The following is a 20,044-nucleotide window of genomic DNA, read 5'->3' on the forward strand; positions in this document are numbered from 1 at the left end:
AAGGACCTCGGGTTCCTCCATAAGCCGCCATAAGGTGGCTGCACTGTCAGCCACGCGCCGAGGACTAGGTGCCACCCATGCGCGTCCACGCACCTCGAGTACCAATGTACTCGCCTTCCTTGCAAAGACCTGTGTTTTGCAGGTTGTAGGGCCATTTTCCCAAGCTCATTCTGAGTTCATCTCAACCAAAAATAGTGATTTAAAAGCCAAAGTGGAGTTAGGAATGCAGAGAATTGATTTATACCAATTTGAGGGCCAACGAATGCCGGAGACGGCCAAAAAATGATCTAAAAGGTGACTGGTCAGTCACAAAAAAACTAGGGAAAATTCCTCCCAGTGTGTGTTATGCATCAAATCATCCCCCAAACTTATTTTTAAGGTTAAAAACAACATTAGAGCTTCAAAATAAGAAGGATTCGAGAGTCTCGAGGCTCATTATGGTTAGAGAAATGAGTGAACAGTGATAAAAGTCACTGTGTAGTGTAAGGTTTCAAGTTCGTGGTCTGAGCTTGTAGACCGAGGTCCTAATTTCTAGCTGAAATTTTGACGAACTTTGTTGAGGTGATGAGTCCAGGTTGTGATGATGTTGGCCGCTGCACCTTCCTAGTTCTTCACCAAGAGAAGAAAGAGTTTGAGAGTTTAAGGGAGAGGTAGACGAAAGAAGATAGGGAGAAGAGAAAGAGAGCTGAGAGAGATAGGAGAGTTCGAGAGGGTCCCCAAATATGTGGGGAAGAACTACCACGTGGCCAGAGATGAGAGGAGAATTTGTGATGTGTGGACCCCACAGGCCAAAAATAAATTATTAAAATAATAAATAATTATAAGAAATATATAAAATAGTACCTTTTTTTTTTGTACAAAAGTATATTTCGGATTCATAGTTCCATAAAACCTCCATCGTAACTCCAAATTCGATTCCACTTACGGCTACGTGTTTGTAGTGATAAGTGCTACAAATTTCCCCGAAATTTGAAATCACTTGTTATACATTAAATACTCAAGATAGAAAGAAAATATCTATAGAAAAAATCAAGCTAGAGTGGTTGCATAAAAGAGAATGTCATTCCGTTGCGATTGGATTGCAATGATTCCTTTTTCATGCATCCAAACTCAAACTTTCCTTCTCCTTCAATACAATACTAAAATATAAAATCCTTTATAAAAACATAAAGTTAAAAATAGACGTATAATAACATAACATCAAAATACGTATATAATTAAATAAAGTTAACATAGTTGTACTGAAATTAAAACCCAACATAGAAAAATTTCACCTACGAACTCGTAACGTCATGTACTATGAGAATAAGTGTAGTGTCTTTGAGTCAAGCCCAAACAATATATAAATAAAATGTTAATGTAGACGGCCTACTTGCCCACTTGCTTAACGATTCCAACGAATAAGTTATCGATATTATGGTTTGCAACCTGCAATACTGACAACTCACTTATGTCTCGATAAGCAAATATTAAATTTCTGAGGGTGCAATATTACCATATTACCTTTCATTGGAAAATACATATAAATCAACTGAATAACGCCTCGATCACGCTCATGTACTACCCTCTTAAGTGACGCCGTCAACATTACATAATTTCTTATATTGTACTCTCAATGTGTGGAATACCTGTTCGCAATATTCATTTGTCAATCATATATTGTTCTTAAAATCACTATACATCGGCTCAAATGGTATCATAGCCAAACCAGAATAATAACTTGTTGGAAATATGCCCTGAAAGTCAATCTTTGGAAGAAACCTTTCAGGACAATGAATTGATGTATATATGACTCTTATACATCGGAAGGCAAAGATACTAATTAGGACTATCTCAATGAACGAAATATGTCCTAAATAGTGAATCCATGGACAATGGATCGATGGAAGAAGTAACCTAATGATGTTAGATTACAGAGACCTTCTTCTCATAACCATCATGTCCAAAAAGGTTCCTGGTCATAAGGATTGTCGGAGGGATACTGACAATCCATAGACTGGTACATACTATGTCCGCTTCAATTGGAAGGATGGAAAGTCTCATCCCATTCGTGTAGCGACACTAAGACAAGCATGTAGGTGCTCATTAAGGGAATGAGTTCACTGAACACAATCGAACGAGAGTACTTGCATGGAGGTCTACTCACATGTCAAGCAAGTAACTCTAATGGTTGGAATAATGTAAGTAATCCTTTGACCTGAGGCATCGTCGTTGTCTTGTGGTTAAGTACTTAATCTTTGATTATGTTAAAGTCATTCCATTCGCGAGTGTCCAAGGCATCGTTGGGGGTTAAGCCACTTAGCCATGAAGGCAAGTGAATGCGCAACAAGGAATCTCTAATCCTCGATAAGAGAGGATGAATACTTTAAGATATGATTCGGGAATCTTCGGCCGAAGTATCGAGCGTAATAAAGGAAAGCGTTCCTATACGTCTCAAATGAATCGTATAAGAAGGAATAATCACATTAGGGGTTTGACATTATAAATCCATACCCTAGTAATGTGATTGAGAGTATTGTTTTAGAGAAGGATCGAATTACATTGTAATTCCAACTGAATAGGTTCTCCGAATAACTTCTACATTAGCTTGGGTAGCCATTATATATGGTTAGATGTCACTCATGGCTTGTGAGTTCTTCTAGATGATTAAATGTAGTCATTAAAAGGAAGGTGAATTAAAAGTAAGTTTTAATTCACTAAGTGATTGGATAATCAATTGGATTGGTGCCAATCACCTCACTGCCTTGCTAATTAGAACCTAAAAGATTGTTCACCAATACACTCTTGTAGTGAGTAACTAATGGATGAAGGAAATACTTAATTGGATTAATTAAGTGTTTTGATTAATTTAGAAAGTCTAAAGAAATCATAAAAGCGATAAAGATCGTTTTGGGCTTAAAGAAACGTTCGGGTTTAATTGGGCCCATTGGGCCAAAACCCATTGGGCTTTTATTCAAGCATTGGATGACTTGAAATAATTAAAAGCCCAAAGCCCAAAGCCCAAACCAAACACAAAGGGCCGGCCAAAGAGAGGGAGAGAGTAGGTCAATTGTTGACTTGTTTCTTTATGTAATAAAAGGAACATTATAATGAAAGATGAGTTAGTGTGTTAGGTGGTTCATAAACACAAAAGAAAAAAGAAAATCACTCTCTCTCTAACTTCAAAGGCCGGCCACCATGGGGATGAATTAGCTAGTCATCTTATCACCCTTTTGGTTATTCCTTCATCTTTCTCATTACAAAGTGGGTGAGGATCTTTAGAGGTTTTCATATCTTTGGAAACTTGAAGAGGACCTAGGAGCACTCATTCTCAACAAAGTGGAGGAGGCAAGGAGGGAGGCTAGGCTCAAGGAGTTCAAGGAGCAAAGAGCTTGGAGGTGGTCAATCCTTGGTCTAAGATCTAGATCAAGAGGTATAAAACTACTCCTAAACTTTGTTCTTCAATAAATTGTTTTTGATGCATCATATATAAACCTATGCATCTTGAAGGGGATTTGCATGACTATAGCTTTGATAAAATGTATGACATGCTTCCGTTGCTTTCGTATATAAATTTTGAATTGTATATGCATGCTAGTCACTAGAAATCCCACATAAATCTCATATTTTCCCTTCAAGTGGTATCAAGAGCCAAAGGTTTATGTATGATGTGTCCTTTTAGATTTTATGCATATGGGTTTTAATTTTATGTATGTCATATTATTGCTTCATTCAAAATATGTTTATCTTTTGTTTTTTCAAAGTGTTGAAAAATTGTAAATCAAAAGTTGAAAAAGGATATGCAAGAAAAGTGTTTTTGATGCATGAATGAAGTTTGAGTTTAAATTGTTTTTCATTCAAAATATGTTTATCTTTTGTCTTTTCAAATGTTGAAAAGGTGTATCAATAGTTGAGAAAGATATGTATGCAAAAATGTTTTGGATGCATGAATGAAAAGAGGGTTTAGAAACAAAAATTTTGGGGTTTTATTCCTCAAAGGGGGTTCGGCTAAATGGGGATTTTTTTGTTAGTGTTTGTGTTTTGTTTTGAACCTCACACACACACTTTGAAGCTAGAAAGTAGTGATCTTGTCACTTTTGTTTTTTTTGGGTTTGAAAAATCACCAAGAACATACAAATCTTGAAAATATGTTCATGGTTTTGTTCTTGGTGTTCATGGTTTGGTTTTTTGGTGAAAATGGTTTTACATGCATTGTTTTGTGGTTATGGATGATGTACATACCATCCATAGCCTACACCAAAATTTAAATTAATACCTAGACTTGTCTAGATATATATTTCCATCACCCTTTTCCCTAAAGTCCTTAAAACAAAACTAAGTGGCAAACAAGATATATTTTTCTTCTACTTTATGTTGGTTCAATGCAAAATTGGGTGAGATATCCCATCCCTTAAATTGTGGCCGGCCACCCTAGTGGATTTCCCACTTGTGGGGTTTTTTGTAATTTAAAAAAGTTGTTTTTACTTTTGAGTATTTACGGTTTAACCCCTAACTTTTTCATATTTGCATTTAGGCCCTTACTATTTGATAAAGTTAAAATGTTTGATTTTAATTGTTTGAACTCAACATAATATTATGCCCATATGCACTAAATCTAATTGCTTATATGTTGCATTCCATTTGATTATTTAATATGATTAAGTAGTTAGAAAATGGGTGACTATGGACTTATGCCTTAAACGATAATTGAGCTATGAGATAAGGCGCTAAAATCAAATTGTTTGAACCTTGGGAATGTGTTTTAATTACTGTTTTGATAGGAGCATATTTAGGCGACTTACTTAGCTTGTTTTCATGCATCTATGTTGTTAATTCATAGTTGTTTTAGTAGTTTAAGCCATTTTTGTGTGTTTTTAGGTTCATATGGCTAAGGGAGCAAAAAGATGCATTTTGGAGCATTTTGGAGCAAAATTGGGCTTGGAATGGATAGCATATGATTGGAGCCAAAATGTTGGATGAATTTGAAGGCCTTGTATTCACTTTAGACATAAAACAAAGGGCCTAGCCCATTCTCTCTTAAACCAACCCCAAGGCCATGCATTTCCTTCAATTTCCAAAACCCACAATCACTTTAAAAGCCATGCAAATCCATATTCAACACCCTAAACTACAACCATGCATCATTACACCACCTTCTCCATCTTTATTCCACATGCATTCATTATAATTCACCCTAGCTACCACCATTCACACACACATGCACTTATTCTTTCATCATTGCACCACCAATGCAACACATGCATTCACACACCAACAACACTACCCATGCCGTGTATCCCCTTTCATTTTCTGCACCTTCCCTCCTTGCAATTCCACATGCATTCATCATCATAACCTAGCTATCATTCCACTCCTACCCATGCCATGCATAACCCACCTTCATCCCTTTAATTCACATGATTTCCCAACACACAAATCAGCCACTCACATGCATTCACACACACTTCACACAAACAACAAGTCTAAACCGTGCATTTCCTTTGCATTTCAACCATCACACTTCATCATTGCAGCCACTTCACCCTAATTGTCAATCACATACTTTCCCATTGTATATTTCATTCACATGCATCTTTAATCATGATTTCACAAGCTTTAACCAACAACAATACCACAACAACACATTACACAACACAAAGACCCATCCTGAAAATCCTTGCCGAGCACTTCACATTGACATTCCAACATCTTCACATGCTTTCCAGCTTTCCCTTGCCATTTCCAGCCATCATTCTTCATCATTGCAGCCACCTACATGCATTATTCATTAACCTTTCATCATGTAGACAGAAAATAAGCAAGAGAATATCATTGCCGTGGGCTTTCAATGCATTTTCAGCACATACACACACCTTCACATGCAATTCCAGCTTGCATATGCTTTCCTAGCTGTTTGTTCATCATTAATTAGCCACTTGCATGCTTAAACAAACAGCCATTCTCACCCATTCTCTCCCTATAAATACCCTTTCATTCTCATTCATTCAACATTCCTCATTTCATACACAAACACACCACAAACACACCATTTCCCAAACCTTTGCCGTGCATATCCTTCCATTTCTGTGCAGTTTTTCTCCTCCATTGCAGCCACTATCCAACCACTTCCCATCCCTCCAAAACACTTCACACCATCACACAACCTATCCTTAGATCTTGTGCTACAACAACGAGGAAGAGAAGAGTGCCTAAACGTTCATACAATTCAAGTTTGAGTTGTTGGAATGTTTAGGTGTTTCTTTGATTTCAAGGTTTAATTTCAATTCTCTTTGTTTTGTAAGTATGAGGAACTAAACCCCCCTTAGCTAGGGGGTGATTCGAAATATATGTTTATGCTTGCAATATGATTTGATTACTTTTAATTACGTTTCATAAGTTGTGAATTCAATTTGTTTAACTATTTGATTGATATCCTATTTATGTATGTTTATTAAGAATGAACGCTTAATTTTCATGCATGAATATGACGCTAGAATATAAGTGAGTTTCACGTAATAGTTATGAACTTATATTCACAAGTAGTGGAGGTTGCTTATAAACAATCGCGTTAAACAAATTCTTGGCATAAGTTTCATGCAATCATAGTAACGAATGCCTCGTCAACACTTATAGTTTTCATGTTGCTTAATGATTCTTGCTTGTATCTCTATTATGCAATTCATGTAGGGAACTTGTGAGGAATGCTTTGGATTGTCGTATGCAATCATCCAATTCATTAACTTAAGGAAAACTTGACGGTTAATTTAAGCGGACCTAATTAACCCGGGGCGTTGAGAATTCATGGTTTATTGAAAAGCAATTAGAAATCGTTTCGTATGCAAGTATAACATATGTGGCGATGAACCCCTTAGCTAGCTTCCCATCCATTCATTTCCGTCAAATCCATATTTACAATTTGTTTTATTTCCAAGTTTCCATTTTTAAATTCGTCCAAATCCAATCTCCCCCCTATTTCGTTGAAGTCTTAGTCTTAATCTTTCTTATTTTTAGTTTTGCATTCTTTGAGCATTAAATAGTGTTTTATATTGTGTTTTTACGTTTTTAAGTCAAATCCAAGTATCCATTTTAGTTTAAAGTCGTCCAAATCCAATCCCCCTTTACTTTATTGTTCAATTTAGTTAGAAATCAATTTAGTTTGTGTTTTTAAAGCATTTTGAGTCTTTTGGTTTGTCTTAGTGTTTTAACGTTTAGTTTCACATTCTTTGAGTCTAGTTTAGTGTTTTATCTTGTTTTTACGTTTTTGAGTCAGTTTCCAAGAGATTAACAATCCCTCCTAATCCCCGGTCCAGAACGATCCCTACTTATTTATATACTACAATTGCCACAAGAGGGTTTTAATTTGTGTGCTTACTTAGTTCGCATCAAATTTTGGCGCCGTTGCTGGGGATTAGCAACTTTGCTAATCTCTTGGATTGTTTTATTTTCTTTTGTTTTTATTTTATTCCAAATTCTTAATCTTGTTTTGTTTCTTGTTTTAGGTACTAGTTTATGACTCGGAGTTCTCATCCGATTCGTGAACATATCTCGAGCTTTGACGGTGATTTTGAACGCACTTTGAGGAGAACGAGGAGTCAACAAGACCCACCACAACCTCCACCACAACTTGGGCTTGAAGAAGACAAAGTAGGTGTAGAAGAAGAGCCCACAGATCAAATTTTTGAAGAAGAACAAGCCATGGCAGCAGATAATAGAACCATCAAGGAGCTTTCGGCCTCGGGTTTGGATAATGCATTGCCTCTTTGTATCCAATACCCCACGGCTGCTGAGGGGAAGACTGAGGTGTTTGAACTCAAATCCAGTTTGTTACACCATATTCCGAAGTTCCATGGCTTGTCTATGGAAGACCCCAACAAACACTTGAAGGAGTTCGAGGTGGTTTGTTCAAGCATGACCCCCGTCACTGTGGATGGGAGTATATTGAAGATGAAGGCCTTTCCATTTTCACTTATGGACAAGGCCGAAGATTGGCTCTACGAACTAGCCCCGGGAACTGTGACTTCGTGGGAGAGTATGAAGCGTGCTTTCTTGGAGAAATTCTTCCCTACTTCGAGAGTGATTCTCCTACGGAAGAAAATTAGTGGTATTCAACAGAATCATGGTGAGACATTTCCGGCTTATTATGAGCGCTTCAAGGGAAGCCCCAAGGAGTGGGCCAAAGGGAAGCCCCACGGCAACAAAGTGTAAATGAGGTGAGTGCTATCTCTGAAATTCAATCACAACTTGCTAATCTTACTTCTCTTGTTTCTCAGGTTGTGATTGGTCCAAAAGCACAAGAACACCAAGTTTGTGGCGTGTGCTCAATTCAAGGGCATCCATCCGACAAGTGCCCTCAACTAATCGAGAATGGTGGGTGGGAATCTGCCAATGCAGTTGGTTTCCAAGGACAAAATCAAAGGCCAAACCCCCCTGGTTTTTATTCCAAGCCGTATGCACCCCAACAATCCCAACAACCTTCGGCATCATCTCATTCAGGTACGTCCTTGGAAAGTGATCAAGCTATGCAATTACTAACCTCTATTTCGCAGGGGTTGCAAAATCAAAACAACCCGATAGCAAATAACGAGAAGGAGATGATGGATATGAAGAAACAAATAGGGCAGATTTCTGAGTTCCTTGGACAGATTAGAGAGCAAGGAAAGCTTCCTAGCTCAACCACAGTCAATCCAAAGGGAGGATTCGAATCCGCCAAGGCCATCACCCTAAGGGGTGGAAAAGAAGTTGGGACCGAGCCAAACAATCCCAAATCTGCCCAGAAAGTAGATGAAGAGACTACACAACCTGAGGAAGTGTCTAGCTCACCCACGGAAAGGGTGAAAAACCCAATGCCGCAGGCCCCCAATCACCCTAACTTGGTCAAATCAGGTAATTTAAGTTCAAATTCATGTACTTCACGTCCTAATCTGCCCAATGTACCTTTTCCTCGTAGGTTCATGCAAGAAAAAAAGGAAGAAAGCGAGAAGGACATTCTTGAAACATTCCGGAAGGTGCAAGTGAACATACCGCTTCTCGATGCAATCAAACAGGTTCCAAAGTATGCTAAATTCCTCAAGGACCTATGCAATACAAAGAGAGGAAGGGCAAACAAAGAGGTAGTGAAGGTAAGCGAGAATGTGTCCGCTGTTTTGCAACGTAAACTGCCTACCAAGTGCAAAAACCCCGGTAGTTTCACGATTCCTTGTGTGATTGGACATAATCGTTTTGAACATGCCATGCTTGATTTAGGTGCATCCATAAATGTCATGCCTTATTCTATTTATGCATCTATGAATTTGGGTGAATTAAAACACGATGGTGTAATTATACAGTTGGCCGATCGTTCTAACGCGTATCCAAAAGGAGTTTTGGAAGATGTGCTTGTGCAGGTGAACCATTTAATTTTTCCGGCTGATTTCTACGTCCTAGACATGGAGGATTCAGCCCATTCTACATCTTTGCCGATTCTCCTTGGTAGGCCATTCATGAAGACGGCCCGAACGAAGATTGATGTATACAAAGGCACCTTGACAATGGAATTCGATGGGGAAGTGATTGATTTTAATATTTCTGAAACTATGAGATATCCCGTTGATGACCATTCTTGTTTTTCCATTGATGTTATCGATTCTTTGGCGCAGGTATACCTTGAAGAATTGAACGAGGACGCCCTGGAAACAACCATCACTAAGGCCATAGAGTGCAAAAATGAAGGATTTGGGCCAATGCAAGGCCACGGCAAGGAGGAGGAATTCTTTGCCATGGGTTCTAGTGAAGAAATAATTGAGGTTGTGGCAGCCCTTGAGTCATTGCCACAACAATATGGTAAGGTTCCACTCTCACTTTCAAATTCAGTTTCCACTAAGATGCTACCTTCTGTTGTTCAAGCACCATCGCTTGAACTTAAGCCGTTGCCGGACCATTTGAAGTATGTGTTTTTGGGAGAAGGCGAAACATTGCCCGTCATCATTTCATCAAGTCTCACGGCAATGGAGGAGGAGAAGCTTGTGAGGGTGCTGCGAGAACACAAAACGGCCATAGGGTGGACTTTGGCCGACATTAAAGGAATAAGCCCTACCACATGCATGCACCGTATACTTCTTGAGGAGGGGACTAAGCCATCCCGAGAGGCTCAACGCCGTCTCAACCCTCCGATGATGGAAGTGGTGAAGAAGGAAATAATCAAGCTTTTGGATTGCGGAGTGATCTACCCTATCTCCGATAGCCGTTGGGTCTCTCCAGTTCAAGTCGTTCCCAAGAAGTCCGGAGTAACTGTTATCAAGAATGATGAGAATGAGCTCGTGCCTACACGCATTCAGACTGGATGGCGAGTATGTATCGATTACCGAAAGCTAAATGCCATGACTAGGAAAGATCACTTTCCTTTGCCATTCATCGACCAGATGCTCGAAAGGTTAACCGGTCATGCTTTTTACTGTTTTCTTGATGGATACTCTGGATATAACCAAATTGTGATAGCCCCGGATGATCAAGAGAAGACCACATTCACATGTCCCTTTGGAACATTTGCTTATCGTCGCATGCCATTTGGCTTATGCAACGCACCGGCCACTTTCCAAAGGTGTATGGTAAGTATATTTTCCGATTTTGTTGAAAAGATCATTGAGGTTTTCATGGATGATTTCAGTGTGTTTGGGAGTTCATTTGATAATTGCTTGGATAATCTGACCTTAATTTTAAAACGATGTGTTGAAACTAACCTTGTCTTGAATTGGGAGAAATGTCACTTTATGGTGAAACAAGGTATAGTTTTAGGACATATTGTTTCAGAAAAAGGAATTGAAGTAGATAAATCGAAAATAGACCTTATACGTCACTTACCCTCTCCTACTTCGGTTAGAGAGGTACGTTCGTTTCTTGGCCATGCAGGGTTCTATAGGCGTTTTATCAAGGACTTCTCCAAGATGTCCAACCCTCTTTGCCGATTGCTTCAAAAAGATGTGCCATTCAAGTTTGATGAAGAGTGTAATTCGGCATTTAACCAACTCAAGGAGAAGCTAGTCTCGGCCCCCATTATTGTACCTCCAGATTGGAGCCTTCCGTTCGAGCTCATGTGCGATGCATCCGACTATGCATTAGGAGCTGTTCTAGGACAAAGAAGAGACAAGCGGCCGCATGTCATATACTATGCCTCTCGGACTCTCGATGATGCCCAATTGAACTACTCCACGACGGAAAAAGAACTTCTAGCTGTGGTTTTTGCTTTAGATAAATTCCGTTCATATTTAATTGGTACTAAAGTAATCGTTTATTCTGATCATGCAGCTTTGAGGTACTTGCTCACGAAAAAGGAAGCAAAGCCGAGGCTTATCCGTTGGATTCTTCTTCTTCAAGAATTCGATATTGAAATCCGGGATAAGAAAGGAAGCGAGAATGTAGTGGCTGACCATTTAAGCCGAATGATCTACGAGGAGCATGAACATGCCGTACCTATCCCTGAAACTTTTCCCGATGAGCAGCTGCTATCCATTGAGGTAAGTGAACCATGGTATGCAGATTTAGTGAATTACTTGGTGGTTAAACAATTTCCAAATGAACTAAACAAGCACCAACGTGATAAGCTTAAAAATGATGCACGTTTCTATGTTTGGGATGACCCTTATTTATGGAAGTATTGCTCAGATCAAATTGTACGTAGATGTGTGCATGATTCTGAATTTCACTCAATTCTAAGCTTTTGTCACACATATGCATGTGGTGGTCATTTTGGCACCCAACGCACTGCCCTCAAGGTTCTAGAGTGTGGTTTTTATTGGCCGACTATATTTAGGGATGCTAGAACCTTTTGTATGTCTTGTGATCGTTGCCAACGAATGGGTAACATAGGTACCAAGGACCAAATGCCGCAAACCCCTGTCTTTAATGTTGAAATTTTTGATGTTTGGGGCATTGATTTCATGGGCCCTTTCCCTCCATCTTATGGTTTCACTTATATCTTGCTAGCCGTTGATTATGTTTCTAAATGGGTGGAAGCAAAAGCCACCCGTACTAATGATTCTAAGGTGGTTGCAGATTTCGTGAAAACTAACATTTTTGCTAGGTTTGGAATGCCGAGAGTAATCATAAGTGATGGAGGGTCTCACTTTTGCAATCGGACCATTGAGGCGTTGCTAAGAAAGTACCATGTCAACCATAAGGTCTCCACACCTTACCATCCTCAAACAAATGGCCAAGCCGAGGTGTCTAACCGAGAAATCAAACAAATTTTGGAGAAGACCGTTGGACCAACAAGGAGGGATTGGAGCTTACGTTTAGATGATGCACTGTGGGCATATCGTACGGCGTACAAAACACCCATTGGGATGTCACCTTTTCGGCTCGTCTATGGTAAGCCATGTCATTTGCCCGTAGAGTTAGAGCACAAGGCACATTGGGCCGTGAAGACTTTCAACATGGACATAGATGCAGCGGGAGTTCATAGGAAACTCCAATTGAATAAACTTGAGGAGATTCGGAATGAAGCCTATGAGAATGCCCGGATGTACAAAGCCAAGACCAAAGCATTCCATGATAAAATGATTCGAACCAAGACCTTCACAGTTGGGCAGAAAGTGTTACTTTTCAACTCTCGCCTACGTTTGTTTCCTGGTAAGTTGCGTTCTAAATGGATTGGCCCGTTTGTTGTTACTAACGTTTTACCTTATGGTGCAGTCCACATAAAAAGCTTAAGGAATGGCGTAGAATTCAAGGTGAACGGGCATCGGTTGAAGCCATATTACGAGCATGGTGTAGGGCAAGTGGTGGAAGACATTCCTTTCCATTCCGTGGGCTCAAATGAAGATTGAAGAGAGTACTCGTCCGGCTGTAAGACGTAAAAGAAAGCGCTTCGTGGGAGGCAACCCATTACAGTGAATAACGCTTGTTCATTGATTTCCGAGTGATTACAAAAAAAAAAAAAAAAAAAAAAAAAAAAAAAAAACATGGCAGAAAGATGGAGCCTTCACAAAGGTTGTGTACGTGAGGCCCCACTACCTGGCAACACTCTCGGAACAGAAGGCATTGGAGCAAGAGGCATCGGAGCAAGAGGCATCAGAGCAAGAGGCATCGGAGCAAGAGGCATTGGAGCAAGAGGCATCGGAGCGGAAGGCATCGGAGCGGGAGGCACCGAAGTTAGATCATTCAAGGCCCCAAACCTTGGTGGAACGCTGGATGACCCAGGAAAGAGGTGCCTCTGGAAGAAAGCCGCAAGCCATTGACGGTCATCAAGCTCATCAAGCTTCCTCTTCATGCCTGACGAATAATTGTTGGCAAGTACGTGCAAACTTCGGTTCTCGTACTTAAGCTGTTTGATCTCCTGCTTAAGACTCTCCACCTCCGCCATCAAGGATTCAACCTGACGGGAGCGAGCAAGAAGGCGTTGGCCCATGTTGGACACAGAGCCAGCGCACTGAACACTCAGAGCCAGGGATTCTTGAACGGCCAACTCATCGGACCGTCCTGAAAGCAGCTGACTGTCTTTGGGAGTGAGGAGGTTCCGAGCCACTATCGTAGCCGTTGTGGGATCCGTCATCACAGAGTCCTCATCTGTAAGAGGACCATGGGAAGATAAGAAAGACGGGCACCATACCTTACCCTGACGAGGCGCGACCGGGTCACTGCTTAGACTCAAATCTAAGCAAATGTTCGATGGGTTGGATGAGCTAGCCATTGTTCAAGAAGTTAAAAGAAAAGGGTTGGATGGAGGAAAATCTCGACGGGCCGAAGATGATTTTTGGGAAGTCTTCAAAGTGTGCAGATAGAGGTGATCGATCACCTCTATTAAAGGAGATGCGTTCACCGATTCAGAAATGAAGAGACACCACTCTTCAAAACCGGATTTCCCGGCGTAAAGATCGCCAGCTCTTCAGACGCAATCCAGGCTTTTCAGAAAGCGTGTGCAAATTTGTCAAAAGCTCCCAGCTTTTCAGAAGACGCGTGGAAGGCGAGAAATCAGCTGCACACTTTAACCGACAAACGTGGGAACAAAGCCGAAAGCTCCTGGCTTTCCAGAAAGCGAGTGCAACTTTGTCAAAAGCTCCCGGCTTTTCAGAAGACGCGTGCCACTTTATCAAAAGCTCCCGGCTTTTCAGAAGACGCGTGGAAGACATTGCCGCATCCGCACTGCCATTTGCCATTACAATTCCTATATACATCAACATTCATGGCAAGGCATACACCCAGAAGCGCATAACTTTCCTTCTCGGCCGAAAATGTAAGCTGCAACCAACCCTCTCAAACATGCTCAGATTTCTCCTTTTCTTGAAAACACACTTTCAAACATGGATGTATCCCCCAAAGAAGATACCAAATGCCTGCAGTACGAATGAGGAAGAGGAAACGGTGGATCGAAGCATGTGGATTCATTCGCTGCCTCTTCGAAAGCAAAGGTATCTCATATCATCAAGGGCAAAAGCAAAGGTATCTCATATCATGCTCTTTCCCTGTCTTTTCCTTTGTCCTTGATATTACTTGCATGGCAAAGTGAAAGAAGCAATCAGCCGGCACTTGGAGTCTAGTTGGACTCTATTCCCTGGTTGCTTACCTAGCTTTGCTGAGCTATCCTCTAACCCTCTTCAATACGAATTGGAGAGATTGAACAAAGAAACAGATAAGAGGAGGAAGCTCAGACCTTCGGGGGAGACCAAAGGAAGCCTGCTGCCCAGTTCAAGAGTAGCACAAAGGAAAATCAACGATGGGAGCTGCGCAGTTCAAGAGTAAGCCTGTGGAATTACAAAGATCCAAGCCTCACTGCAATCACCAAGGAGAAGATGGAACGAACACTTCATAACCAGATTTGCATCTCTAAACTCTTCTCTTTGTTAGATACATTCTGCCATGTTTAGTATGTTTAATTGCTGTTTATATGTTTGTTTGTGTTTAGTGTGGTTTTTAACATTGAGGACAATGTTTGATTTAAGTGTGGGGGAGTTACTAAAGTGTTTTGATGCAAATTCGTAGGGTTTTATCCACCATAACTTCAAATGTTGTTTCTTGCTGTTTTTAAGTGTCTTTAGTGTGTTTTGACTTAAAAATTAGAAAATCACATAAAAATTTGAAAAACATGTTTTGAAAAGCCTAAAAAGAGTGTTTTGAGTCGTTTTTGTGTCGTAGGTCACCCTCCAACACAATGATAAGGATTTGGTTTCTAATTGCATGACTGTTAAAAAGAGTTATAAACATGGAGAAAAGTTTGATTTACTCTTGGTATATGCTTGGTTATGGTTATAATGAATGACTTCACATGCAATCATAAAAGAAAAAATTAGTTATGTAACATGCTTGAAGGAAGGAACTCAAACAAACGCTACAACCCTGAGAGACTTGAGCCTATAACGTTCTTTGGAGAGTATAATCTGTGATTTCTTGTTTTCTAAAGTCGTTGCATGATCTCATTATTCTTTGCTTGGTTACTACTTAGAAGGCGTTTCATCATATAGTTCCAAATGCTAGAACTCATGCCCATTTCATTCAAAGCATGTTATTGATTTACATAACATATTCAAGATGAAGTTGTGTAATTGCCACCATAGCCAAATAACCTCACTTCCTATATTTCGTATATGTTGTAAGTTTTACCCCCGTTGAGCTTTGTTTAGCCTTTATTCTTTGTCAACCCACATTATCCTCACCTAGCCTAGTTTAGGACAATCCACACCTTTGTTCTTAGAAGATAGTGAGCATAACTTAAATGAATTCCTTTTGAGTTACATTATGCAAGAAAATGAGTGTGGGAGAAGGAATGCTTGTTCTTAAGTATGTTTTGAGTTTCAAAAGAAAAGAAAAACAGAAAAAAAAAAAAGAAAGAAAGAAAGAAAAAAGAGCTTGAAAAAAATGAAAGAATGAGTGATTGAAGTAAGGGCTCAAAACACCAATTCTGGCCCTAAATTGTCTCCCTTTTTGTTCCAAAGTTGAGTTTTCATTCAAAAGTGAATTCTAAGTTGATTCAATTGCCTTGCTCACTATTTCTTTAAGAACCTTTGTTTTCCATATCCCTTCTTTGTTATCCACACGCCCCAAGCCCCATTACAACCCGTGACTTCAATCTTGAGTGTTATGTATTTCAATTGTGGAGTTTGAATTTGGTATGAGCATATGGTGTCACTGGTTCTCGCGTCTAAGTAGTAGCATTCCATTCATGAGATCATATCTAAACCTGCTTATTAACTCCAGAAATTGCGTTCTTTGTGATACATATATGTGAGTGTTCGTTTTCATGTTTACATCAATCTTCTCACATATGACTAGATTAGGGTGTGTAGTTAGAAAATCTGAGTGAAAATTGAGTGCATATCTTGTAAGGAATTGAGCAACTTCTCTAAGGCATGTTACTACATTCAAAACATGGTTTTAAATGCTTAATTGCGAACTAGTATGTGGTGACTATGATTAAGAATGTACTTAAGGGTAAAGATGGCTAAATTCTGTGGGAATAATGATTTTTAACTTGTCATGTGCATTGGAAATCCCTGAAACGATTGTTGGAAGGTGTAGGTTGTGTTTTACGTGTTTAGTGTCGTTTTGTTTATTTGTTTTTATTCTGTTTTGCTCGAGGACTAGCAAAAGATAAGTGTGGGGGAGTTTGATAGGAGCATATTCATGCGACTTAAATGGCTTGTTCTCGTGCATTTACGTTATGTTTCTTTAGTTATTTTAGTCCTTTATGCTTCTTTTGTGTGTTTTCAGGTTCTAAAGGCAAGGTATGCAAAAGGATGCCTTTTGGAGCCTTTTGGAGCAAATTAGAGATTGGAATGGATATCATATGCTTGGAGCCAAGAGGATGGACGAAATTAAAGACTTGAAGTAGGAAAGTTAAATCCTAAAAGACCTCATGTTTGAGCATCATTGAAGACTCCTACGCATTTTAGAACACAAAAACAACATTCCTTGCAACCTTAGGACATTGTCGTGTGTTTCCTTGTGTCTCCCTTCCTTGCCATGCAAGGAAGGGCTTTGTTCCCTATTTTAAACACTTGAATCATTCACTTATCATATCATTCACTTATCATATCATTCACTTATCAAACCATTCACTTATCACTTCCATTCACTTATCACTTATCACTACCATTTACTTATCACTTACCACATATCATTCACTCATCTCCTTATCATAACCATACACCTATCACTTATCACTTATCACAACAACAATCTTCCACATGCACTCCCATCCTTTATCCCATCCCATTTCCAACCTTTCCACATGCAATTTCTTCCACATGCATTCCCACTTTCCTAGTTGACATCCACATGCAAACACATCACACAAACAAACACCCCATGCCGTGCATCTCCACAATCTCATTCTTCAACCCACTTGCACTTTAATCATTCAAACATGTAGCCATATAATCATTCACCCTATCCCTTCTTTGTCACAAAACAATGTCACATGCACCATCAAAACATCCTTTGCCGTGGCCCTTGCAAATCCATCCCATTTTCAGCCATTACACTCCTTTAATTCACCCACCATTCATTCTTTATTCCACATACACTCATCATCACACAACCTAGCTAACCCTACATGCATTATTTATTAACTCTTCATCATGCATCAACATTTTAAATAATCAAAAACCAACCAAAACCATGCATACACACTTCATTCCATTCATTCATCATTCCATCTCATGCATCACCAATTATTCCACCCTAGAGCCTCATTATTCAATCCATCATTCAGCCATCTTCCACCACCTTTAATCATTTAACCCACATACATTCACACACACTTCACATGCAAAACAACAACCATCAACACACCAACAACAACAATGCCGTGCATTACTACCATCACTTTCCAACATTTCTCATTTCATTATTCATTCACTTTGCATTCATTCAATCAACCCACATGCACTTATTCTTTCATCATTGCACCACCAATTCAAACACATGCTTCCCCAACAAACAAATCAGCCACCACATGCACAAATCCATCCATGCCGTGGGTTCCCTTTGCTCCCCTTGTGCAATTCCAGTTTTCACATGTGTCCTAGCTGTTTTTCCATCATTCCTCCACACAAATGCTTAAACAAATAGCCATATGTTCCCTCCACTCCTCCTATAAATACCCTTGCATTCCCATTCATTAAGATCATCTCATTTTCATACACAACACACCACAAACACTTCCATCTTCTCCCTAGCCGTGAGTCTCTCCATTTTCTGCACCATTTTCTCCACCACTCCTCATCCATTTCCATAATCCCCCAATCCATTCAACACACCAACAACATCCCTTAGTCCTTGTGCCACAATAAAGAGGAAGATAAGAGGGCCTAAACGTTCATACAATTCACGTTTGAGTTGTTGGAATGTTTACGCGCTTCTTTGATTTCAATGTTTAAATTCAATTCTCTTGTTTTGTAATATGAGGAATGGAAGAAAAGAGTGCCTAAACGTTCATACAATTCAAGTTTGAGTTGTTGGAATGTTTAGGTGTTTCTTTGATTTCAAAGTTATGAGGAACTAAACCCTTTTTGGCTAGGGGTGATTTCAATACCATGATTATTTATGTAATATGAATTGATGAATTCCAGTTATGAACTCTTGATTCGTGAATGCAATTGGCTTAACTATTTGATGATTAACTTATTTGTGTTTGTTGATTGAGGATGTGGCTAAAGTTTAAGAAGGTTTCACATAATCGTTACTAACTTATACTTGAAAGTAGTGAAGGTCGCTTGTCACGATCGCGTTAAGTTTAATTCTTAGCATGAGTAACATGATGTCATAGTTGCAAATGCTTTGTCAATGCTTATGGTTTTCATTATTCTTAATGATCTTCGATTGTATCTCTATTATGATGACATGTAGGGAACTTTTGAGAATATTTTGGGTTGTCGAATGATGCCATCCAATCCAATAATATAAGGAAAATCTGAGGGTTAACTAGTGATGTCACGGTTAATTTGGGGCATTGTCGTTCATAATTCAATGAAGGAATAACTGGAAATTGATTCATATGCATAAATATCATGTGTGGAGAAAGAACCTCTAGCTAATTCACCAACCATCTTATTTCATCAATTACATTCTGTCTAGTTATTAACTTGTTTCGTTATTTCAATTTTCGTCAAACCTCAATCCCCCTTTTGCTTTAATGTTCAATATAGTTAGAAATCAATTTAGTTTGTGTTTTTAAAGCATTTTGATTCTTTTGGTTTGTCTTAGTATTTTAACGTTTAGTTTCACATTCTTTGAGTCTAGTTTAACGTTTTATATTGTTTTTACGTTTTTGAGTCAGTTTCCAAGAGATTAACAAGCCCTCCTAATCCCCGGTCTAGAACGATCCCTCACTTATTCATTCTACTACAATTGTCAAACGAGGGTTTAATTTGAGTGTCAAGTAATTCTCGCATCAAATTTTGGCGCCGTTGCTGGGGATTAGCAACTTTGCTAGTCCCTTGTCTTTATTTTTATTTTTTTTTGTTTTTCGTGCATTCTTATTTCAGATTCTTAGTTTATTTGTTTTCTTGTTTTTCAGGTACTGTGTATGACTCGTAGCTCTCGGCCTATTATAGAGAACATCTCCGACTTTGACGGTGATTTTGAACGCACTTTGAGGAGAACGAGGAGTCAACAAGAGCCACCACAACCTCCACCACAACCTGGGCTTGAAGAAGACGAAGTAGGTGTAGAAGAAAAGCCCACGGATCAGATTTTTGAAGAAGAACAAGCCATGGCAGCAGATAATAGAACCATCAAGGAGCTTTCGGCCTCGGGTTTGGATAATGCATTGCCTCTTTGTATCCAATACCCCACGGCTGCAGAGGGGAAGACTGAGGTGTTTGAACTCAAATCCAGTTTGTTACACCATATTCCGAAGTTCCATGGCTTGTCTATGGAAGACCCCAACAAACACTTGAAGGAGTTCGAGGTGGTTTGTTCGAGCATGACCCCCGTCACTGTGGATGGGAGTATATTGAAGATGAAGGCCTTTCCATTTTCACTTATGGACAAGGCCAAAGATTGGCTCTACGAACTAGCCCTGGGAACTGTGACTTCGTGGGAGAGTATGAAGCGTGCTTTCTTGGAGAAATTCTTCCCTACTTCGAGAGTGATT

The sequence above is a fragment of a genome, unplaced genomic scaffold, assembly GCF_019419815.1.
Source record: "Pyrus x bretschneideri cultivar Hongxiangsu unplaced genomic scaffold, Pyrus_bretschneideri_v1 Contig66, whole genome shotgun sequence".
Classification (NCBI taxonomy): Eukaryota; Viridiplantae; Streptophyta; class Magnoliopsida; order Rosales; family Rosaceae; genus Pyrus; species Pyrus x bretschneideri.